This window comes from Schistocerca serialis, chromosome 4, assembly GCF_023864345.2.
Source record: "Schistocerca serialis cubense isolate TAMUIC-IGC-003099 chromosome 4, iqSchSeri2.2, whole genome shotgun sequence".
NCBI lineage: Eukaryota > Metazoa > Arthropoda > Insecta > Orthoptera > Acrididae > Schistocerca > Schistocerca serialis.
This window is the reverse complement of record NC_064641.1, coordinates 318,724,683-318,750,919: the sequence shown is the minus strand read 5'-3', so window position 1 is coordinate 318,750,919 and position 26,237 is coordinate 318,724,683. Positions and strand designations below refer to the sequence as shown.

At 43.9% G+C, this 26,237-nt stretch overlaps 1 long non-coding RNA gene across 1 annotated transcript in view; it reads right to left on the bottom strand.

Moving 5' to 3' along the window:
* Nucleotides 1-26,237, bottom strand: part of LOC126473865 (uncharacterized) — a 35,557-nt gene that overhangs the window by 4,648 nt on the left and 4,672 nt on the right. The gene's annotated exons all lie outside the window — the stretch shown is intronic.

Here is a 26,237-nt window from a genome sequence, read left to right as displayed (position 1 = left end):
TCAGGCTCACATGTGGTCATCCGTAATTGTGCGGAAATCATCTGTTTCCTTAGTACCTCGTCGCCAATGTGGTGTGCGTACTGTAAGACCTTCGGTACACACACCATCAGATTATTTGACTTGTCGCTCTAATGAAGTAGGCGAGTGTCAGCAATATGTCTCATGGTCTTATTGTGGCGTGTTTATCTTCTGCCGTTAGGTCAGACGATAGAAATGCCACTTGCACGCTTAGAGCAGCAGATTAACGGTGACCAACTTTAAACAGAACTTGATTAATTTTCACACACATTTATTAAAATAATAGCAAGCATAAAATTACTTAACTTGATTCTGGATGCTGTTTACAATGGACAATCTGAAGTTCCTTTGGTCTTGATACGTTAATCTTATTCTCACATATCTCTGATACTTGACAAAGTGTCTATACATTTCTCTTCATGGCTATGCACAGGAATATGATAATCTTATTAGGTGCAGACTGGAACTTGACTATATACTGGTACAGACTAATGCAGACTGGTACAGACTGGTGCAGACATATGCAGACTGACTAATCGGAGGTCTGTACACTCGTTATAATACCTCGCGCGTTCAGGTATCACTGTGCGAGTGTGATCCGCAAGGAGAAAAGGTTCTACGTTAGGAGCAATCTCATTGGCTGTGTTACATATTAATACGTGGATCGGCGGAAGCAGAATTTGGTCCGTCTCTAAGACAGCGCCATCTCGTAGTGCGGAGACGGACGAGCGCTGCGCCTGCGCTGTTGTGCTTAGCGGGGTGCGCTCTAGTGGGAAAGTTGTGTACGCACTGACTACGCAGAACTATGTACACAACACCCACTGAATTCCAAGATATGCTACAAAACATATTTGTAGCCCCCTGTGTTTTTTTACAACTAGGTTAGAATCTCACCAGTAAAATAGACTACAAAAAATTTACAAAGCTAGGTTTCTTAGACTCACACATGCACACATGCACACACAGTATAATATAACACCAAAACACATTATACCAGTATAAGGATTCCATTGCATTTGCATAATAAAGATATGAAAACACACATTACTCAGATACAATACGTTTCATATTTTTAACTTTAATGTTTACATTCCATTCAAAGAATAATAAGAAGTGAGTACTGAATTTCACATGGATTTCATCTTCTGTGCTCCTATTCTTTTACACAGCATCTGGAGTCAGATTCTTTCTAATATCCTGGTTAGTAGATCAGCTAACCAGTCAGTTTCATCTCCGTTTTGCTGTACCTTCTTACCCAAAAAATTGTTGAGAGGCCCCCTAGTTGTATGAAACTCCAGCTTCACCATTTTCCTTTCCTCTCTGATTCTGCTCAGAATCACCTCATTCCTTATCTTATCAGTCCATTCAATTTTCAACATTCATCTGTGGTGGCACATCTCAAATGCTTTGATTCTCTTCTGTTCTGGTTGTCACCACAGTCCATGTTTCTCTACCATTCAATGTGGTACTCCAAAACTACATTCTCTGAAATTTGTTCCTCAAATTAAGGCCTATGTTTGATACGAGAAGACTTCTCTTGGCCAGCAATGCCCTTTTTACCAGTGTTAGTGTGCTTTTAATGTCCTGCTGGCTCCATCCATTAGTGGTTATTTTGCTGCCTGAGTAGTAGAATTCCTTAACTTCATCTACTTTGTGACTATCAATCCCCATGTTAAGTTTCTCGCATTCATTTCTGCTACTTATCATTACTTTTGTCTTTCTTCAATTTACCCTCAATCCATATACTACGCTCATTAGACTGTTCATTCCATTCAGCAGATCATGTAACTCTTTTTCACTTTCACTCAGGATAGCAAAGTCATCAGTGAGTCATATTGATATCCTTCCACCTTGAATTTTAATTCTACTGCTGAATCTGTCTTATATTTCCATCATTGCTTCTTTGTTGTACAGATTGAACAGTGTGGGTGAAAGACTGCATCCATGTCTTACACCCTTTTTAATCTGAGCACTTCATTCTTGGTCATCCACTCTTATTATTCCCTCTTTGCTCTTGTACATACTGCATATTACTCATCTCTCCCTATAGCTCTCCCCTATTTTTCTCAAAATTTTGAACATCTTGCACAATTTTACATTGTTGAACACTTTTTCCAGGTTGACAAATCATATGAATGTGTCTTGATTTTTCTTTAGTCTTGCTTCCATTATGAACTGCAATGTCAGAATTGCCTCTCTGGTGGTGTTACATTTCCTAAAGCCAAGCTGATCATTATCTAACATTTACTCAATTTTCTTTTCCATTCTTCTATATATTATTCTTGTCAGCAGCTTGGATGCATCAGCTGTTAAGCTGATTGTGCGATAAGTCTCACACTTCTCAGATTGCACAAGTCAGATGGTATGTCACCAGACTCATACATTCTACACAGCAACATGAATAGTCATTTTGTTTCCACTTTCTCCAAAGGTTTTAGAAATTCCAATTGAATGTTATCGATCCCTTCTACCTTATTTGCTCTTAAGTCTTCCAAAGCTCTCTTAAATCTGATTCTAATAGTGGATCCCTTATCGCTTCTATATCAACCCTAGTTTATTCTTCTATCACCTCAGACAAATGTTCCCCCTCATATAGGCCTTCAATGTACTCTTTCCACCTATCAGCTCTCTCCTCTGCATTTAACAGTGGAATTCCCACTGCACTCTTAATTTTACCACTATTGCTTTTAATTTCAATGAAGGTTATTTTGACTTTTCTGCGTGCTGAGTCAGTCCTTCCAACAATCATTTCTTTTTCGATTTCTTCACATTTTTCATACAGCCATTTCATCTTAACTTCCCTGCACTTACTATTTATTTCATTCCTCAGTGACTTTTATTTCTGTATTCCTGAATTTCCCTGAACATTTTTGTACTTCCTTCTTTCATCGATCAACTGCACTGTTTCTTCTGTTACCCATGGTTTCTTATCAGTTACCGTCTTTGTACCTATGTCTTTCCAACCTCTGTGATTGCCCTTTTTAGAGGTATCCATTCCTCTTCAACTGTACTGCCTCCTGAGCTATTTGTTATTGCTGTATCTATTGCCTTAGAAAACTTCAAGTGTATCTCATCATTCCTTAGTACTTCTATATTCAACTTCTTTGCATACTGATTCCTCCTTACTAATCTCTTAAACTTCAGACTATTCTTCATCATAACTATTTTGTGATCGGAGTTGATATCTGCTCCTGGGAATGCCTTACAATTCAGTATCTGATTTTGGAATCCCTGTCTGACCATGATTTAATCTAACTGAAATCTGCTAACGCAGCTGGAAGATATTCTAGAAAGATGGAAAGAGTATTTCTCAGAAATGTTAAATTGCATTGATCTGCACATAACCTCCAGTTACTCAAGGTCTGAGAGTGACAGCATTAATAATGACGAATGTAGAATCACAGAACAGGAAGTGATCCACACCATTCAAAAGCTCAAAAACAATGAGGCAGCAGGTGAGGACCAGATATCAGCAGAGACGTTAAAAGAGGGCAGAAGCGAACTACGTAAAGAAATTTATAACCTTATCACAATGATCTGGAAAACTGAAACACTGCCGGAAGATTGGAAAACTGCATAATACACAAGAAAAGAAACAGAATGGAATGTGGAAATTACAGAGGACTCAGTTTGCTGAATATAATGTACAAAATCCTCTCAATGATTATTCTGTGAAAACTTAAACCTTACGCAGAAAACACCAGGCTGGATTTTGAACAGACCATTCCACAACTGATAATTTGTTTACTATACAACAGATCTTTGAGAAATACTGGTAATTTAACAAAAACATCCACTGTCTCTTCATTGACTTCCAGCGAGCCTACAACAGTATCCACAAAAGTAGCCTCTACAACACGTTATGAGAATTTAGTATACCCAGTAAAATCATTAGGATGATACAACTGTGCCTGGATGGCTCCCGGGCAGCGGTGAATTTCAGCGGTCCATATCCCCCACCTTTCCAATTAAAACAGGCTTACGACAGGGAGACACTCTTTCACGTGTCCTCTTCAACCTTGCATTAGAGAAAGTGGTTTGGGAGAGTAATTTACATCTATACTATGGTCTTTGATTCAAACACAGTGAAGTAAAACTCCTGGCTTATGCAGATGATACAGTGTTGCTGAGTGAAACTGAAGAAGAACTGAAAGACATGTACATATCTCTCAGGCACAGTGCCAGCAAAATGGGGCTTTTGATTAACCAAGAGAAAACTGAATATATGGAAATAGGTCGAGTCATAAACCCAAATCCTTACTTTTAAATTGATCAGCATTCTAAATTCAGAAAAGTTCTCCAGTTTAAATACCTTGGATCACATTTCAACAGTAAAAATATAACAATGGATATAAATGAAAGAATAGCCTAAGGGTAAAGATGTCTGTACTCACTAAGCAACCCACTCAAAAGTAAAGCTTTGTCAATCACCACAAAGATGAAGATATACAACACTATCATCCGCCCCATAGTACTGTATGGTTCGGAAAGAGAAACTGAATGTTTTCGAAAGAAAAATAATTAGAAAAATCTGGGGACCTGTGTTGGAGAACGGTATATGGAGAATTCAAAAGAACAACGAAATTTATCAGTTAATGAAGCAATGGGCTGGACATGTGGCTAGAATTGAAAACAACAGAATCACCAAGAAAGCATTTGAAGAAACTCTCCAGGCAACAAGACCATTGGGCTGACCTCGTACAAGGTGGAAAGATGACATAGAGAAGGGTATTAGGAATTTCCACAGCTTGGAGAGAGGCTGCGAGAGATAGAAGGTGATGGAAGCAGATCGTTGATGCAGCGCGTGGTCTACAGTCTACAGGGCCTGTGATCATTGAGGGGTGCAGGGGGGGGGGGGGGGGGAGGGAGAGAGAGAGAGAGAGAGAGAGAGAGAGAGAGAGAGAGAGAGAGAGAGAGAGAGAGAGAGAGAAATCTTCCCATATCACCTGGTCTTGTCCAACTATTCCTCCTCCTGTGATTCTTGAAGAGAGTGTTCACTTTTCCTCTAATCCTTTCCCTACAACTGCATTCCAGATTTACATCTCCCTTTACACACTGTTGTTGTTGTTATGGTCTTCAGTCCTGAGACTGGTTTGATGCAGCTCTCCATGCTACTCTATCCTGTGCAAGCTTCTTCATCTCCACCGAGCGAGGTGGCGCAGTGGCTAGCACACTGGACTCGCATTCGGAAGGACGACAGTTCAATCCCGCATCCGGCCATCCTGATTTAGGTTTTCCTTGATTTCCGTAAATCGCTCCAGGCAAATGCCGGGATGGTTCCTTTGAAAGGGCACGGCCGACTTCCTTCCTTGTCCTTCCAATGACCTTGCTGCCTGGTCTCTTCCCCCAAACAACCCAACCCCAACCCAACCTCTTCATCTCCCCGTACCTACTGCAGCCTACATCTGCTTAGTGTACTCATCTCTTGGTCTCCCTCTACAATTTTTACCCTCCACGCTGCCCTTGATGCCTCAGAACATGTCCTACCAACCAATCCCTTCTTCTAGTCGAATTGTGCCACAAACTCCTCTTCTCCCCAATTCTATTCAATACCTCCTCATCAGGTATGTGATCTACCCATGTAATCTTCAGCATTCTTCTCTAGCACCACATTTCTAAAGCTTCTATTCTCTTCTTGTCTAAACTATTTATCGTCCATGTTTCACTTCCATACATGGCTACACTCCATACAAATACTTTCAGAAACAACTTCCTAATACTAAATCAATACTCAATGTTAACAAATTTCTCTTCTTCAGAACACCTTTCCGTGCCATTGCCAGTCTACATTTTATATCCTCTCTACTTCGACCATCATCAGTTATTTTGCTCCCGAAATAGCAAAACTCCTTTACTACTTTTAAGTGTCTCATTTCCGAATCTAATTCCCTCAGCCTCACCTGACTTAATTTGACTACATTCCATTATCCTCACTTTGCTTTTGTTGATGTTCATCTTATACCCTCCTTGCAAGACACTGTCCATTCCGTTCAACTGCTCTTCCAAGTCCTTTGCTGTTTCTGACAGAATTACAATGTCATTGGTGAACCTCAAAGTTTTTATTTCTTCTCCATGGATTTTAATACCTACTCCAAACTTTTCTTTTGTTTCCTTTACTGCTTGCTCAATATACAGATTGAATAGCATTGGGGAGAGGCTACAACCCTGTCTCACTCCCTTCCCAACCACTGCTTCCCTTTCATGTCCGTCGACTCTTGTAACTGCCATCTGGTTTCTGTACAAATTGTAAATAGCCTTTTGTTCCCTGTTTTTTACCCCTGCCACCTTCAGAATTTGAAAGAAAGTATTCTAGTCAACATTGTGAAAAGCTTTCTCTAAGTCTACAAATGCCAGAAACGTAGGTTTGCCTTTCCTTAATCTTTCTTCTAAGATAAGTCGTAAGGTCAGTATTGCCTCATATGTTCCAACATTTTTATGGAATTCAAACTGATCTTCCCCAAGGTCGGCTTCTACCAGTTTTTTCATTCGTCTGTAAAGAATTCGCGTTAGTATTTTGCAGCTGTGACTTATTAAACTGATAGTTCGGTAATTTTCACATCTGTCAACACCTGCTTTCTTTGGGTTTGGAATTATTATATTCTTCTTGAAATCTGAGGGAATTTCGCCTGTCTCATACATCTTGCTCACCAGATGGTAGAGTTTTGTCAGGACTGGCTCTCCCAAGGCTGTCAGTAGTTCTAATGGAATGTTGTCTACTCGTCCGCAGCTCGTGGTCGTGCGGTAGCGTTCTCGCTTCCCACGTCCGGGTTGCTGGGTTCGATTCCCGGCGGGGCCTCGTGATGACTGGGTGTTGTGTGCTGTCCTTAGGTTAGTTAGGTTTAAGTAGTTCTAAGTTCGAGGGGTCTGATGACCATAGATGTTAAGTCCCATAGTGCTCAGAGCCATTTAAACCATATGTTGTCCGCTCCCGGGGCCTTCTTTCAACTTAGGTCTTTCAGTGCTCTGTCAAACTCTTCACGCAGTATCATATCTCCCATTTCATCTTCATCTATATCCTCTTCCATTTCCATGATATTTTCCTCAAAAACATCGCCCCTGTATAGACCCTCTATATACTCCTTCCACCTTTCTGCCTTCCCTTCTTTGCTTAGAACTGGGTTTCCACCTGAGCTCTTGGTATTCATGCAAGTGGTTCTATTTTCTCCAAAGGTCTCTTTAATTTTCCTGTAGGCAGTATCTATCTTACCCCTCATGAGATAAGCCGCTACATCCTTACATTTGTCCTCTAGCCATCCCCGCTTAGCCATTTTGCACTTTCTGTCGATCTCATTTTTGAGACGTTTGTATTCCTTTTTGCCTGCTTCATTTACTGCATTTTTATATTTTCTCCTTTCATCAATTAAATTCAGTATCTCTTCTGTTACCCAAGGATTTCTACTAGCCCTCGTCTTTTTAGCTACTTGATCCTCTGCTGCCTTCACTATTTCATTTCTCCAAGCTACCAATTCTTCTTCTACTGTATTTCTTTTCCCCATTACTGTCAATTGTTCCCTTATGCTCTCCCTGAAACTCTGTACAACCTCTGGTTCTTTAAGTTTATCCAGGTCCCATCTCCTTAAATTCCCACCTTTTTGCAGTTTCTTTAGTTTTAATCTACAGTTCATAACCAATAGATTGTGGTCAGAGTCCACATCTGCCCCTGGAAATATCTTACAATTTAAAACCTGGTTCCTAAATCTCTGTCTTACCATTATTTAATCTTCTAGTATCTCCAGGATTCTTCCATGTATACAACCTTCTTTATGATTCTTGAATTAAGTGTTAGCTATGATTAAATTATGCTCTGTGCAAAATTCTACCAGACGGCTTCCTCTTTCATTTCCATCCCCCAATCCATATTCACCCACTATGTTTCCTTCTCTCCCTTTTCCTACTCTCGAATTCCAGTCACCCATGACTATTAAATTTTCGTCTCCCTTCACTACCTGAATAATTTCTTTTATCTCATCATACATTTCATCAATTTCTTCATCATCTGCAGAGCTAGTTGGCATATAAATTTATACTACTGTAGTAGGCATGTGCTTCATGTCCATCTTGGCCACAATAATGCGTTCACTATGCTGTTTGTAGTAGCTTACCCACACTCCTATTTTTTTATTCATTATTAAACCTACTCCTGCATTACCCCTATTTGATTTTGTATTTATAACCCTGTATTCACCTGACCAAAAGTCTTGTTCCTCCTGCCACCGAACTTCACTAATTCCCACTATATCTAACTTTAACCTATCCATTTCCCTTTTTAAATTTTCTAACCTACCTACCTGATTAAGGGATCTGACATTCCACGCTCCGATCCGTAGGATGCCAATTTTCTTTCTCCTGATTACGGCGTCCTCCTGAGTAGTCCCCGCCCAGAGATCCGAATGGGGGACTATTTTACCTCCGGAATATTTTACCCAAGAGGACGCCATCATCATTTAATCATACAGTAAAGCTACATGCCCTCGGGAAAAATTATGGCTGTAGTTTTCCCTTGCTTTGAGCCATTCGCAGTACCAGCACAGCAAGGCCATTTTGATTAGTGTTACAAGGCCAGATCAGTCAATCATCCAGACTGTTGCCCCTGCAACTACTGAAGAGGCTGCTGCCCATCTTCAGGAACCGTATGTTTGTCTGGCCTCTCAACAGATACCCCTCAGTTGTGGTTGCACGTACGGTACGGCTATCTGTGTCATTAAGGCACGCAAGCCTCCCCACCAACGGCAAGGTCCATGGTTCATAACCTTTCAATTTCCTCATATACTCACTCTATCTCTTCATCTCCATCTTGCGACTTCAGCATATATACCTGAGCTAGTGTTGTTGGTGTTGGTATGCTGTTGATCCTGATAGAGCAACCCTATCACTGAATTGTTCAGAGTAACGCACTCACTGCCCTATCTTCCTATTCATAATGAATCATACTGCTGTTACAACATATTCTGCTGCTGTTGATATTATTCTATACTTATCTGAACAGAAACCCTCATCTTCTTTCCATTTCACTTCATTGTCCTCTACTGTATCTAGATTGAGCCTTTGCATTTCCCTTTTCAGATTTTCTAGCTTTCCTATCACATTCAAGCTTCTGAAATTCCATGCCTCAACTCAGAGAATGTTATCCTTTCTTCAGTTTTTTACTCATGGTCTCCTTCCCTTCGGGATTCCTCTCCTGGAGATCCAAATGGGGGACTACTCTGGAATCTTTTGCCAATGGAAAGATCAGGACACTTTTTCAATTACAGGCCACATTCCCTATGGATACATGTTTTGTGTCTTTAATGCAGCTGTTTCCATTGCCTTCTTCATCCTAATGCCTTTGATCATTGCTGATTCTTTTGCCTTTAGGGGCAGTTTCCCATCCCAAGGGAAAGAGAATGCCTTGAGCGTCTGTCTGCTCCTTTGCCCTCTTTGACAAGGCCATTTGCAGAATGAGGGTGACTTCTTATGACGGAAGTCTTCAGCTGACAAGCTGATTATTAATCAAAATGTAAGCAGTGGTGGGTTTTCAAACTGGGATCGAGGACATTTTGATTACTAATCAAAGATGCTACCTTAGACCACAGGATTATCCTCGACATGGATTGTGACATATAAACAATTCTTATTTCTCTCAAAGTAGAAGACAAATTGATCAGCATTGTTGTTTTCAAATGTGGCTTTTGTCTAAATTCTAGGAAACATATGTTCCAACCATATACAGGTTCTTCTTTGATAACAGTCACACCAGTATCACCTTCAAAATCTTCAGTTTGTTCCATGTGTACATCATCTTGGAGTACACTATTTAGAAAAGTTGCTTTGATGAAAAACTGGTCAAGGTTCATTTTCTGTGCAGCAGCCACTTCCAACATGGTTCAAATACTATCATAACATCCAATAGGACTGAATGTTTCTTTGTGGTAAATTTCCTGCCTTTGTTCTATCCTTTGGCCGCAAGTAGAGTGTCAAAGGTATTTTATGTTGGCATCCCTATACCAAGTGTGACACACAAGTTGTGCTCTCATAAAGGTGAGTAGTGGGTCGTTCCATATGAAATCAACCAAGATAAAAATAAATTTGTACCTTGATGATTTAGAATTTTGTGATTTTTTCTTATTTTATTGCACTTATCAAAATAACACAAAATCCAAAGTTACAAAGTTTTTTAGACACTTTATTTTTGAGTTTTTAATTTTTACAGTTCTCAAAAAGTGAGATTTTTGCCACACTTTGAAACCTTAAAATGACCACATCTCAAGAAGTGTGTGACACACGTACCTAAAATTTATACCATTTTATTCAGGTTATTATAGGCTTTAAAACTATCTGCTTTTTGACAAAATTACATGAAATGCTAAATTTTCCCTAACCAAAAGGTTTTTAAATTTTGAAAGTTTCAAAATCAGATTTTTTGATAAAAAAAGAGAAAAAAAACCCATGCATTAATCATGCACTATTTGTTAAAGTGTGCGCCAAATTTCATGATGATATTCCAAAGGGAACATACGGCATACGGAAATAAATTTTATTTTTCCGCAATTTGTATTGGCAACAGCTTCTCAGCACCTGATTTGTAAGCTGTTAAATTAAACTACCGTCAAAATGACTGTTGAGTTCTAATTAACCACACTTCAGTGTTTCATTTAAAAATTCCATTAAACTATCTCATATGATAATCAACATAAATAATGTAAGGAATGGTATGCATTTTCCATTTTATGTAATTTTTAATTCACAGTAGTTGCAGCTCATTTATAGAACAATAGTTTTGTGTGTGTGTGTGTGTGTGTGTGTGTGTGTGTGTGTGTGTGTCTCTGTGTGTGTGTCTGTCTGTCTGTCTGTGTTTACATTCACTTCTATTGACAGCTGAGGAGGATTACCAGGTTGGTTGCAGCAATAATGACACCCATTTAGCAATAGCTCATTTATTAACCTTAACACATACAAGGATCACACAGAACTGAACTGAACATGGTGGAACAGCCAAAGATAAATGCATATCGATGTTGGTGTTGATTTCATTGGCGCCACATAGCCGCCCCCCCCCCCCCCCCTCCCCTGCAGTACGGAGTACTCTTGAGTGACCCGGGGGGGGGGGGGGGACTATGGTGTCAGCAGGGGTGGTCTACAGGAGTCAGACCACAGTCTGCTCGACAGCGTCGCTGGGGAGCTGTGTGGGAGGAAGGTTCGGCCACCGAACCTGGAAGTCGTTGAAGTGAGCCAGGCGTCACACTGGGCATGCTGGTTGTGCGGCAACAGGTAGGCCAGTGGTTTGTGGGTGGAACAGAGCGCCAATGAAGATGTCTCCGGTGGGTGTGGCGAACACACGAAACATGTCCAGGGTGATGTCGGGTGGGAGGGGAACACATTTCACCAGGTGGCAGGGAATGGCGGAGGTTGTGTCATGAGCACTGGATGAAGAGAAACACACGACCAACAGTGTATAATTGTGCAGTATTATTGAGATGTCAGGGATTATGTCTGGGGGGACAGGCACAAACACCTCAAGCGAGGGCACGTTCAAGATGGGGGGGCATGAGAAACCTCGACAGGGTGAGGCAGATGACGGTGGAGAGGTCGAAGGGATCGACGAAGGGCCCAGCGGCGAGGGCGTGATTGTAGGTAAGCTCGATGTGGGGAGCATGTGGTCACTCGAAGGAGTACGTGAGACTGGAGTAGAGGGCGAGGTTGGAGGAGATCTCAACGAATTGAGCTGGAAGTCACTCGATCGAGTGTGTAAGTCCGACGTGGAAGGAGTGGTTGGAGTGTCATGAGCCACGACAGTGAGTGGCATGGTTGTGGCCTGAAGGGGGGTAGAAGAAGGCTCGACATGCGCAGGCTTAAGTCTGTTGAGATAGACTGTACCAGCTGAATCTTTCATCTGGATGTCATAGGTGTTGGCTGAGCGCTGGAGAACTCGGAACGGGCTGGCATATGGAGGTTGGAGGGGAGCACAGACAGTGTCATCCCAGAGCACGACATACTTGCAACTGTCCAGAGATTTCAGGAGGTGAACCTTATGCTGGGAATGGCTGACAGGTGAAGGGATATGGAGGTTGATGAAGTGGTGTCTGACGTGGTCCATGAAGGAAGGTAAGTCAGACTGAGGGAGAGAAGCAGAAGGGCTCACAAGTTTGCCAGGAAGAACAATGTTCTGGCCATATACGAACTCGGCTATTGTGCCTTTGAGGTCTTCCTTATAGATTGCACGAATGCCGAGTAGCACAAGGGGAAGGGCATCTGTCCATAGAGAGTTGTGACATCAAAGAGCCACCTTGAAAGTGCGGTGCCAGAGCTTGACTAGCCCATTACTTTGCGGGTGATATGCTGTGGTATGGATGCGCTGGATGCAGCAAATGTTACAAATCCTGTTGAACAGAGCTGACTCAAATTGTCTGCCCTGGTCAGTTGTGATGATAGCTGGACATCCGAAACGTAATACCCATGACTCGACAAAAGCTCGAGCAACCAGATCTCACCAGAAATGCCAGGGAAGGTGGTGCGGATGCAGTGTAGTGAAGAAGTAGAGTCTGAAATCAGGTTTTGTGTTTCCTCGTCAGCAGGTTGGAGGTTAAACAGTTCAGGGAGGTCTAACGGCAAATGGACAGTGTCGACTCATGAAAGGAAATCAGGAACTATATTGTCAACACCCTTTATGTGTCTGACATCAGTGGTGAACTGAGATATGACGTCCATGTATCTGAAGTGGCGAGGAGACAGGTCAGCTGGCGGGTTTTTAATGGACGCAGCCAGGGGTTTGTGGTCCATTAAAACATAGAAAGGGCATCCCTCAACGTCAGTCTTAAAATTTCCTAATCGCTTCATAGACCGTGAGCAACTCCCTGTCAAACGCGGAATACTCGTATTTCCGTTATGCATTGGTGAGCTTGCACGAGAAGAACTGCAGAGGCAACGTTTGGCCGTCGATTGTCTGGCTAAGGACAGCGCCAATGGCAGTATCGCTCACATCTGTGGTGATGAAAAGCTGTGCATTGGGATGAGGATGCGTGATGGTGCAGGCCTTGGCAAGAAGCTTTTTGAGGGTAGTGAAAGAGTCGGTCATAGCAGGGGTCCATGGAACAGGTCGAGATCCAGAAGTGTTGGTGCCTGCCAAGGCGTCCATCATTGGAGCCTGAATCTCCGCAGTCCGAGGTAGATGTTGATGATAGTAATTAACCATCCCCAAAAAGCACTGGAGCTCTTTGAATGATGAAGGTCTGGGTCGGTTTAGTATTGTTTGTACTTTCTCAGGGGGTGGTGAAATGCCGTCGGCAGAGACCCAAAAACCAAGAAAGGTGGCAGCAGGCTGACGTAGCTGCAATTTGTCCTGGTTGGTCTCGATGCCTGCTGCCACGAGAGTGTTCATAACAGTTTGCACATGTCAAATGTTGTCCTCGACGGAGGAGCTGAACACAAGAATGTCATCAAGATATGCAAAGCATAATTTTAGGTCGAATAGCACTTCATTGCTGAAGCGCTGCCAGGTCTGGATTGCGTTTTTCAGACCGAAGGGCATGAATTGAAACTGAATAACCCGACTGGGGTGGTGATTGCTGTCTTCTCGATGTCGTCAGCTACCATGGGGATCTGGTGGTAGGCCTGTTTACAATCAATGACAGAGAACGTGGTTGCACCTGCAAGGGAACTGGTTGAGTCGGCAATGTTGGGTATGGGGTAGGTGTCCATAATAGTTTGTGCGATTAGTCGATGGTAGCCTCCGCACATGCACCAGGACCCGTCTTTCTTGGGTGTCATATGTATGGGCATAGACCAGCTACTGGCAGAGGGTTCAATGACGCCGGATCTTAGTAGTTAAGAAATCTGATTTTTAAGGTCGAAGAGGCGCTCGGGACAAAGTCGACGTGGTTTACTGGAGATCGGGGAACCTGGCGTGAGGCGAAGCTTGTGAACCATGCCATTGGTGACGACGGTAATGTTGCTGATGGCACTGGAGGTGGTTTGTTTACAATGTGTGGTGGGCAGGGCAGGCGAGGCGTGGTCGTGGTGTTTGGAGCCACTCGGCGGATCCGACAGGAGCCGAGGTGGGGAAGTTTACCAGGAGTCAACGCGACAAGATGGCCGTTAGTGAGTCCATTGTCTGAGGGCGTGGCCTGTGGCAGCACGGTCGCAGGCGAAATGCTTGGCACGAGTGCACGGTTTGTGTTGTCAGTGGCGGTCACACGGCGGCATAGTTTGTGGTGCTGTCCACGAGGGGCAGGGTAGGAGCCATCAGTTAGGGAACACGTGACGCTCGTCGCGCATGCGCACTTGTGTCTGGCTGAGTGTCAAAACGCTTCCGTGTTAGGAGTGTGTGGCCCTGCGGAACTGTCAGTGCACGTTATGGCAGTTTTGATAACACAGTTGCGAGGGGTTGCGGGAAGTGAACACACGAAGGCTCAATTGCTGGGATTGCAAGCAGATTCGGCGCACTTAGTGACCTTGCTTTGTCCTTGCTGTAGTGTCTGTAATTCCTTTGCAGCATTGGAGAGCTGGTGTTGTTTTTAGTGGAGCCGGAGGGAGAACTTGAAGTTTTCCTTGCATTGGCGAGCGATGTGTTCAAGCTCAACAAGGCACTTGTGCGTGGTTTCTTGTAAAGTCGTCGACAGAGACGAGCATGTATGGATGAGATGAGCCTGGACCAATGTGTCACAGGGGGGTTTGCTCGATGGAGCACAGGGGAAGTGAGTCTTGGACAGATGATGAAACACGGTGTTTTGCACTAGGTCCAGTGAAAGTTTGTGGTGTCACAAGAAGTCAATACCTAGTATAGGTTCGTCAATTTCGTACACTAAAAAAGTCCACTCGAGTTTGCAGTTTGTGGAGAGTGAGACGATGTGGGAAGTTGAACCCAAGCATTATAGTTTAGTTGAATTCACAGCTTGCAGTGAAGTATGATGATGGCGGATGTTCGACGATGCTAAGGACATAGGCAGCAGCGAAACATCGGCGCCTGTGTCCACTAGGAAAAGGTATCCCGACGAAATGTCTTTAATGTAAAGATGTCCGTAATTATCCAGTCGTTCCCGGACAGAATGAAGCACTGGGGGGTGCCTGTCATGTTTTGTACAGGAGGCGACACCCGGACATACCTGCGATTGGCGTTTGGGAAGTAGCAGGGTGGTCTGCAGTTCCGTGCTGCCTCACCAAACTGTGTGTGGAAGTAACAGTACGGGTAGTGTGGTTGCCTTTCCTGTGGAAGGTTCATTGCCAGTGGTGGTGGCAGAAGTTTGGTGGCTGCAGCAGTTTCAGTTGCAGGAGGGGGCATGACCGTGGGCGAACAGTCGGCACAGTACTCATGTGTCCATGAGCTGAAGGTTGGTTATGATGGTGGAGAGTGCCAGACATGGAACGTAGTGTGGCAATTGGTCCTTCTGCACCTGAGTGGAGTTAAAATCCTCACCAAAGATTAGGTCATCCTGGTGTCCTATAAAGAGGGGTGTGACTCCATTTGCTATGAAAGTTGACTGTTCACGGCATCGTCCTGACCTGGAGGGCTCATAGATATTAATGATTCTGACATCATGCAGAATGAGCACCATGCCTCTGTGAGCATACAAGCTGTGGCGGGAGATTAGAGCGGCAGTTTCCTGCCGCGGAGCACATTGCTGGCGGTTGCTATGGGGCCTCATAGAGTGGCTAGTGTTTACACAGCCTTGGAAAAAGGCAAGCACTTGGCAGGGGCACGTATGGTTGTTTGTGTGCTTGCAGAAATTTATATTCCAGAAAAAATTGATAAAAAGGTAACAGAGTGATTCAGAGATGCGAGTTAGCACTCATGTTCAGAAAAATATGTAAAGCCAAATTAGCTAGACGCGCCACAAAAATATATAATAGTATAAAGGCTATTGTTCTCTCAAAAATTGTAAATTTATGAAAGTTCAAAAGCTAATATTTCGGCAATACTTTGGCTGATTAATATAAACAAAGTGTCTACGGATGCGGCTAGTAGAGCTGTATCGAGCAATCATAGCCGATTTAGCAAAATGTGTACCAATTTTGAATGAGAGGTTGGAATATGGGATTCGACTGAGAGAAACTGTGTTTTTGGTAATAAATAAATTTAAAGAGACGAAACTAGCAGCAGCATTCTAAAGTTTAAAGAGGTAGACAAGTACTTAAGTATATATTTTTATTTATTTATTTATGTTTAGTATAAAAAAATTCGGGAAAAGCAAAATCACGCCACAGGAACATTATTTGTGAAAAAACGGAGGCAGATAATACAAAAAATTGGACTTGATATTGTTATTACCCAGAAAATTTCCATATATTTCAATATATCATATATGTTTTTGTGTTTAGTTTTAGAATCGTAATTTTTGTCAAAAAATGTTTTGAGTTAGACAGTCGTTTCGAGGGTGGATAGGATGACCATTTTGGTGACAAGGAGTTGGTTCTGAGTGACGCTAAGAGCCAGATGTGCCATGTATCTGGGAGTAGTAGTGGGTTGGTAGCCACGTCCGGAGACAAGTATGTATGTAGCGACATTCGAAAGTGATCAAGTGGAGCACAATATAGTGACTTAGGACAGCAGACAAGAGTGTATTCTGTGAACTGTGAACAAAGTGTCATGTGTCATGATCGTGACATATGAATTTTATAGTGAAGTGTTGTAGCATCAGTTATTAATGGCCACCCTTATGTAAGAGCCCATCAGACTGCATTCTAAGGGTTTAATGAATATATTGAAGCAAAATAAACTACTTGTTCAGTGACTCAATATTTTTAAATTTCACCACAATTCCTGCCTGCTCTGTGTTTTTAATATTTTTATTTTTGCTTAAAAACTGAGTTTACGACAGGTGTGAGCTGTCACGCTGTGGCGAAAAAATGTAGCCAAACATTGAGACCAGCCACCTCCCTGGGCTGCTCAGTTAAGCTGAGTATATATATATATAGCATGTGGTGGTTCAAGCCAAACTATTCAAACTGTAATTTATAGTGCCCAGTACAGTCATAATATGGGGTTTCTCAACTTGGATTGTCTTAACAGGCTCAGTAGGCAGTGCAGGATTGCGTTTAAGAGCGAAGAAGATTGGGAGAAATGCATTGCCGATCACTGAGCAGTAGTCTGAGTCTGACGACCACCAAAGTGGGAGTTGAAGCGGTGCTGGCCGCCAAACATCGACGATCCCACTTCTCCGCCGCACTCCGGAGCTGGGCGTGCTTCTGCCACCAACTTGCAAATCATTCCGGGCCATACCGCACCTCACCACACAGCAGCCTACAGCATCAGGCAGCAGCTGTCAAGCAGCAGCAGTCTCAACAAAGCTAAGTATTGGTAGCAGGTGCAGTAATTTCTCAGTTCTCTGTCTCACAGCCAGTTTAGCTATGGAGTCCAAATTTAATGATATGGTGATGAAGTCAGCTGGTGATGTTGAGTCTACAGTGTGTGGGAGTGAGCCTCAGAGCTGACATGGACAGCGAGAAGAAGAAGAAGAAGAAGCTAATTTAGTGGCTATGCTTAGATCATTAATGAGCAAAATGGGGGAATATAGAACTGAATTAAAAACTGATATGGGAGATTTAAAGACTGAATTAAAAACTGGTATCAAGGATATGAAAAATTCTCTGGGGGCAAAAATCAGAGAATTAAATGATCAATTGGAGGATTTGTCAGAAAAATTTGAAGAGGTAGAAGGAAATTTGAATGCTAAGATTGATGCATTTCCTGTTGAATTAAGGGCTTGAATTGATTCAGGCAGGCAGTCGTGTGAGACAAAGAATGATGTGACAAGGCAAGCTCTGATTGATGTGGGTCAGAAAATTGTTGCTAGTTGTGATAAAATGAGAACTTTATTATTAGGTCAACTGGCAGGGGCAGCTAGCGAAAATGTGGCTGCTGTTACTATGAAGAGTAATGTAGAAATTGACAAAGTTAACAGTAGATTAAGTAATACAGAATTATGTAGGGCTAATGGAAGTATGGGGTGGCCCATGATACAAGTACCCAGTGGTAAGAATTTTTCAGGGGAAAGCAAGTTCTGTGCTCTAGATTTTCTGGCAGTATGCAAGAATTGATTTAGTGATGGTATGAGTGACATCAGCAAAATTAAACTGGTAAAAAGATTGTTTGAGGGTTCTGCTCAGACATGGGCAAATCAATGTAGTGAACAATTTAAATCATATAGTATATTTGAACAGATGTTTCTAAATAGGTATTGGAGCCAAGCAAAACAATGCAGATTACAGAATGAGTTTTTGGATGGGCCAGTTTACAGAGGAGGTAGGCAAGCTATGAGAGAATTTTGTCAGGAGGAATTAAGAAAAATGGTACATTTGGATAGGCCTTTGCGAATTTTGACTGAGGTGTCTACTCTAAGGAGAAGATTACTCGAAAATGTACAGTGGGAACTGATACATCGTCCAACAGATCTACAGAAAATTTCTTGGAATTTATTGAGAGGATGGACCCAGCAATGTGCCATAAGTCAAACTCAGTTGGTAATAATTCAGGGAATAATCAGAGGAATTATGGAGAGAGAAGAAATAATGTGAGTTGGGGTAATAACCATCATAATTCAAGCAGAGAAGGAAATCAGAATGGTAACTGGAGAGAAAACAAAGATAGAATTCAAAATGAAACTTGGAGGGATAACAGAAAAAGATTTAGTGGTGATGTCAGGTACAAGAAAGGTGCATGGGAAATGGGAACAGGAGTGATCAAAGGCCAATGGAGGAACACAGAGATCGGAGAGCAGAAATTAATGCAAGGGGACCACTGGGACAAAATTCTTTAAGCTGAGATTTGTTCCACACAGGGTCCAATTTGGGACAATAAACCATGCAGGAAATAGGACCATGAGATGGGAAAAGAATTATGGGAGAAATAATGGTGGATCTTTTAATAGTTTTGGGCAAAATAAACAACAACCATTCAGGACGTCATTGACAGTATCGACGTTCCGACAGCGTGCGCTGATATGAAAATCTCATTCTGGAAACCTCCCCCAGGCTGTGGCTAAGCCATGTCTCCGCAATATCCTTTCTTTCAGGAGTGCTAGTTCTGCAAGGTTCGCAGGAGAGCTTCTGTAAAGTTTGGAAGGTAGGAGACGAGGTACTGGCAGAAGTAAAGCTGTGAGTACAGTGCGTAAGTCGTGCTTCGGTAGCTCAGATGGTAGAGCACTTGCCCGCGAAAGGCAAAGGTCCCGAGTTCGAGTCTCGGTCTGGCACACAGTTTTAATCTGCCAGGAAGTTTCATATCAGCGCACACTCCACTGCAGAGTGAAAATCTCATTCTGAAAAGCAGCGCTGACGAAAATTCGACTAAATACCTACCACGCAAACACCACAGAACTCCAGTCCATGGGCAGTAGCTGAAAGTTAAACTATCTAAAGTTCGCGATTCTTGCATGACTAATTTGAAAAAATATCTAAAATTTCGTTTTAATTCGTTTATTGTCTTTAAAACATGGAAAATGGCCATCAAGTCCGTATTTAATATCCCAACATCAGTTATGGAATGTTACTGACTATCTCTGTTACAAGTTCACACCTGAAAGCAGCCGGAAGATATTTAGTCCGACTCGATATTTTGAACGCCGTAAACTGTCACTGACCCACGACTACTTGCGAATTAACACATTCAATCGTTCAGTAGGCTTCCTGTAAAGTAGTGCTCGCCATAATGTCACAAACTGCACGAAATACGCCACGCGGAGTTTATGGACGACATGAAATGTTCGCACGCGAATCTCTCCTAAACTAATCACTCACAAAGCTCAAACTTTCAAAAAATACTCAATGTTATAGTCGTTTTTCGTCAACGACACGGGAACCGATGAGTCACGCGAATTTCCCGATTTTGGTAAAAAGTTGGTAGGTGTTTAACAGAAGGTGGCTTCCAAGCGATTCTCTCGACTGGTAGAGCTGAGGCACAAAGCCCCATTCAAATGCGCGGGAAATGCTGAATTCCTATTAGCTAATACACTCCTGGAAATTGAAATAAGAACACCGTGAATTCATTGTCCCAGGAAGGGGAAACTTTATTGACACATTCCTGGGGTCAGATACATCACATGATCACACTGACAGAACCACAGGCACATAGACACAGGCAACAGAGCATGCACAATGTCGGCACTAGTACAGTGTATATCCACCTTTCGCAGCAATGCAGGCTGCTATTCTCCCATGGAGACGATCGTAGAGATGCTGGATGTAGTCCTGTGGAACGGCTTGCCATGCCATTTCCACCTGGCGCCTCAGTTGGACCAGCGTTCGCGCTGGACGTGCAGACCGCGTGAGACGACGCTTCATCCAGTCCCAAGCATGTTCAATGGGGGACAGATCCGGAGATCTTGCTGGCCAGGGTAGTTGACTTACACCTTCTAGAGCACGTTGTGTGGCACGGGATACATGCGGACGTGCATTGTCCTGTTGGAACAGCAAGTTCCCTTGCCGGTCTAGGAATGGTAGAACGATGGGTTCGATGACGGTTTGGATGTACCGTGCACTATTCAGTGTCCCCTCGACGATCACCAGTGGTGTACGGCCAGTGTAGGAGATCGCTCCCCACACCATGATGCCGGGTGTTGGCCCTGTGTGCCTCGGTCGTATGCAGTCCTGATTGTGGCGCTCACCTGCACGGCGCCAAACACGCATACGACCATCATTGGCACCAAGGCAGAAGCGACTCTCATCGCTGAAGACGACACGTCTCCATTCGTCCCTCCATTCACGCCTGTCGCGACACCACTGGAGGCGGGCTGCACGATGTTGGGGCGTGAGCGGAAGACGGCCTAACGGTGTGCGGGACCGTAGCCCAGCTTCATGGAGACGGTTGCGAATGGTCCTCGCCGATACCCCAGGAGCAACAGTGTCCCTAATTTGCTGGGAAGTGGCGGTGCGGTCCCCTACGGCACTGCGTAGGATCCTACGGTCTTGGCGTGCATCCGTGCGTCGCTGCGGTCCGGTCCCAGGTCGACGGGCACGTGCACCTTCCGCGGACCACTGGCGACAACATCGATGTACTGTGGAGACCTCTCGCCCCACGTGTTGAGCAATTCGGCGGTACGTCCACCCGGCCTCCCGCATGCCCACTATACGCCCTCGCTCAAAGTCCGTCAACTGCACATACGGTTCACGTCCACGCTGTCGCGGCATGCTACCAGTGTTAAAGACTGCGATGGAGCTCCGTATGCCACGGCAAACTGGCTGACACTGACGGCGGCGGTGCACAAATGCAGCGCAGCTAGCGCCATTCGACGGCCAACACCGCGGTTCCTGGTGTGTCCGCTGTGCCGTGCGTGTGATCATTGCTTGTACAGCCCTCTCGCAGTGTCCGGAGCAAGTATGGTGGGTCTGACACACCGGTGTCAATGTGTTCTTTTTTCCATTTCCAGGAGTGTATGTTAGACAGCCTATCAGATCATCTCGAGCACTTCTGTACTCGAGGTATTTCTAATGTCAGGCAATCAGATTGCCACCTATAATTTAGACTAGAAATCTCGTAGTTCCGAAGCTAAATATAATCTAATGAAAAAAAGTATAATTACTTTTCGCAGTATAAATTACTAATAAATTTAATACTCAGCGACCCTTCTGGCTACATTTTACTAATTATAACTCACTAGGACACACAAATTTTCCTACTGCACAACAACTTTCACACGCATAGATTTACATAGTTTTGATAAAATATCATATTTTCACTGTACGTATGTCCACCATTCACTCTCTCAGTCTCTCCAAAACACGCAGCCAAAATACAATGAAATAATAATTTTGCAAAGCACTTTTAAATACGTCAGGAATTTGTGGTAATGAAACTAATGAAAGTTCCAGAAAATTGGATTATATGAACCTATCCTCTTGTTGCAGTTTCAATAGATACTATAGATGAATACATTACGGTCTCTAACTCGGTTTCACAATGCCAGCACGGTTACTATGTGTTTTAGGTAAAAATCTATATGTCCGAAAGTTTTGTTATTGATTTGAAATTTTAACGGTATGGTCATATTATCCATAGAATCTGGTATATTAAGTATGAAAAATATCAATTGCTATTTACTAGTACTTCTCCAGATTCATACAGGGTGTGTGTAACGTACTGCACACTACGTTAAGCAAGTACGAAGGTCACTTGGCCCAGTAGCCAGCGTCAGTTGTGCCAGTGTGAGAACCAAATCTGCTCCCCTCTCAGCTCCACGGCAAGCCACGCTTTCAACGCAGGTTGACAACTAGCAAAAAGCTGCCACGGTACACCTCTTTTTGCTGTGAGGAGGTAATGATCGGAGTCCATAGTAGTACTTCTGGCACTACGGCAGTCTAGTGCATCAGAGCCATACCTGGTATCTTTTAATATATTGTCGGTTTGGTTCCTAGTACTGTCGTCTGGTGATACCCAGTCATTTTATGTATATTCTTATGCTGGAACCACATGCTAGAAACTGTCGTGTTGAGTGCTGCTGCAAAAATTTATCAGGCGAAATCCACAGTTACTATTATGAAGGCAGTATTTATCAATGTTAGGAGAGAAGACCCACTCCTGCACTACCTTAGCAGGCATATCTCCTGTCGCCATTTTTACATCATGTTTTCGACATTGATGATAAGCTTGCTCCCGTTCTTCATAGGACATCTGCTTCTGTTCTGCTATCTTCTCCTCAGCAGGTGCATGCGCATTTAGGAGACTGTAGTTAAATTATTTTCCCTCTACTCATGTATAACATATCCGTGGACTTATTGCTTTAAATCCCATCAGTAGTTGTTCAGTGCTCCTGCTCTCGTTTGCCCAGACTGTTTTCCACTGAGGCAGGGTGCCCAATCCTCCGCACAGTTGCTCAGGTTCGTTGGGCTCACCAACTTGGAGGTCAGAGACGGGACTGAGCAGGAGAGGCTAAGTGACATCCACTTGCTTAGAGTCATATTTTACGTATCACTACCCTATTTGACTCCCGAATTTCGATATTATTTTCACAAAGTACCGATATTCCTGATATATTTACCACTTACCCGTACAGTGCCCTGCTGGTGAGTGCAATGAATCGTCTCATCCAGTTTTCGGCGCTAAATTTCCCACCATCAGTGTGTAAAAACGTGTACCGTCATGCACGCATTTTTCCATAATTGCAGCGTCCAGTTTTGGTGCTCCTGCACCCATCCTAATCTCAGATGTACTGTGAAGAGAATCACCCATGTGGGACGGTGGCTTCGGTAAGCTATAGCGAGAAGATGGTTCTCAGTACCATGAGTGATCAAAGATTGTTGTTATCCAACTCTGAATTGGCAAGTGAGTTTTTTTCATTCTGGTCCACCCACCCGCTATTGCAAAACACGATAGTTGACAGTGATCCAGCCGGCCGGCGGGCCGAGCGGTTAAAGGCGCTACAGTCTGGAACCGCACGACCGCTACGGTCGCAGGTTCGAATCCTGCCTCGGGCATGGAAGTGTGTGATGTCCTTAGGTTAGTTAGGTTTAAGTAGTTCTAAGTTCTAGGGGACTTATGACCACAGCAGTTGAGTCCCATAGTGCTCAGAGCCATTTGAACCATCTGACAGTGATCCATGTGAGCAGTCAAGTGGATGCGACAGTTTTCCAGAAATCGATATAATGACGATACATCCTTGTCATAGTGGCAGTGCCTGCACGATATCTGGGATGAGATGGCATGTGTCGGGTATTCACACTCTGGCGGCAATGAAATACGCTGATATCGTATGCCTCCGCCGTTATGTGCTAGTCTGTCACGTGGATGGCTAATACTCGTCAAATGAAGACATTAAGTCTGTAAATTAGTTCGTGATTAAGTAACGGCATTTTTTTCCTAGAGATCCATCTTCATTACATTAAATCTGTATTCACAAGTACCAGTTTTCGGCGGCCGGCCGTAGTGGCCGAGCGGTTCTAGGCGCTACAGTCAGAAACCGCGCGACCGCTACGGTTACAGGTTCGAATCCTGCCTCGAGCATGGATGTGTGTGATGTCCTTAGGTTAGTCAGGTTTAAGTAGTTCTAAGTTCTGGGGGACTGATGACCTCCCATCGTGCTCAGAGCCATTTGAACCATTTTTGAACCAGTTTCGGCCATTACCATCTTCAGATCTGTTACAAATAGAAAATAGTGGTCTAACCAACTGAATTCAATTAGCTGAAGCAAAATCTACAACAGACGTAGTGATACGTAAGGAAAATAATACCATGCATACCAGCCATACACAGCATACATATTCTGATTTAGGTGTCTACGTCAAATCTATATATCTAGGTATATAGTAAATGCTGGTGATGGCCTGGATACGTCAGTATTCATGGAAGTACATGAGGCCAATAGATGGCACTAATGCTTGGGTGCACGGGTAACTGGTCAATTTTAAATAATGACTACACATACTGTATTTTTAACTACTGAAATTACGACACTGTTTACACACGCACATTCAATGGCTTTGCCGCAGTGGTAACACCGGTTCCCGTCAGATCACCGAAATTGAGTACTGTGTGGCTTGGCTAAGACTTGGATGGGTGACCATTCAGGTTTGCCGAGCGCTGTTGGCAAGCGAAGTGCACTCAGGCCTTGTGAGGCAAATTGAGGGGCTACCTGATTAGTAAGTACAGGCTGCAGTGACCGAAGCTGACAATGGGCAGGCGAGTGATGTGCTCCACATCCACAACTAGTGATTTCTATGGGCTAGGGACGACACCGTGGTCAGTCAGTACTGTTGGGCCTTCCGAGGACTGTTCGGATGGAGATTACACATGTACCTGAGAATTAGAGTATATGTCCAGTATTTATACAAATAACTGGACGTATTCAGGCCATCGCTAGCATTTTATATGTACGTAGACCTATTGATTTAGGGTTGATAGCTACATCAGAATACTTGTAGTCTGTATATCTGGTATGCACGACTGCTAGTCACGTATTTTTTCTTATGTATCAATAGGCTTGTTGCAGATTTTACTTCAGCTAACTGAACTTAGTTGTAACAGATCTGAAGATGGCTGAGGCTGGTAATCGCGAAATGTGCAATTTATGTGATGAAGACGGCCTTTTCAAATGAAGTCTAGTACTTGGCCCCGTATGGTGAAGTTTTCCCTTCACTGAGGCAACAGGAGCGCTCTTTGCAGCAATGCAAAACTGGTACATATAATTCTTTTTCTCACAAGTTTATTCAGTTTTCTAAAAATATTAGACTAACTGCAATATCAAAAATACAGGAAAACTGAAGTAAAAAGAGAAACAAGTGTTTTTATCCGTGCAGCAATTAGCAATTTGTGATGACGCAGTGAATTTTAAAGGCCAGAGCTGTATACTGGTAATCTGAAGTATTTTGTTTGCGGTGCCACTGTACTGATCTCGATAACTGATTAAACAGGTGGGTATAAAAAAAAGACTGACAACCGGAGGTGAGCAGAGCTGGAACGAGAGATGATCAAGCCGACACTCGCCCTGTGCCTGCTGGCTGCCGTCTGCAGCGCTGCGCCTTCCTGGAAGTCGCGAAGAGTGCGAGACGACCCGGCCGGCCGTATAGTGGGCGGCGAGGCGGTGGACATCACCCAGTACCCGTGGACGGTCGCTGTGGTGTACAGCGGCGCGGACATCTGCGGCGGCTCCATCCTCAGCGTCAGATGGGTGCTGACGGCGGCGCACTGCCTCACCGGCAGCAGCACCTCGTACGGAGCCCGGGTCGGCAGCTCGACGCGCGGCACTGGCGGCAGCGTGTTTGACGCCTACACAGTGATCTTCCACTCCAGCTACAGCGAAGACACGGCGGACTACGACATCGGCGTTGTCGACATCTTGGCCGAAATTCCGTTCAACGACAGAATCCAGGTAACATGTTTCACTCGTGTGCAGTAAGAGATAATAAACGTAAAATGCAGTTCTTCGTCAGCGCTCAGCTGCATTCCTGCTTTAAATACACAGCACAGCCCAGGGAAATCAAAGGTCCCAGGTTTGAGTCCACATCTGGCAAACAATTTTAATATGATTCTTGAGTTTTTCCCGGTGTATTTGATAATCAAAATATCCACGGGTGTACTGCCGGTCTACAGTTTCCAACGGGCACAATATTTCGGCGATCATACATGTCGCCATCATCAGGTGAACTGACGGACTGAGCTCCTATGAGCGTGCCGGTACGGAGATCCGTACGCTATGGCTGCTCAGGGGGAACTGGGTTCGGTCGCGGCGGCGGCCGATTTAAATACCCTCCGCCCGCGGCGCATTCCCTCCGCCGTCCGAGCCCCGCGCCACGGTCACGCGGTGGAAAAGATTGCCGGAAAA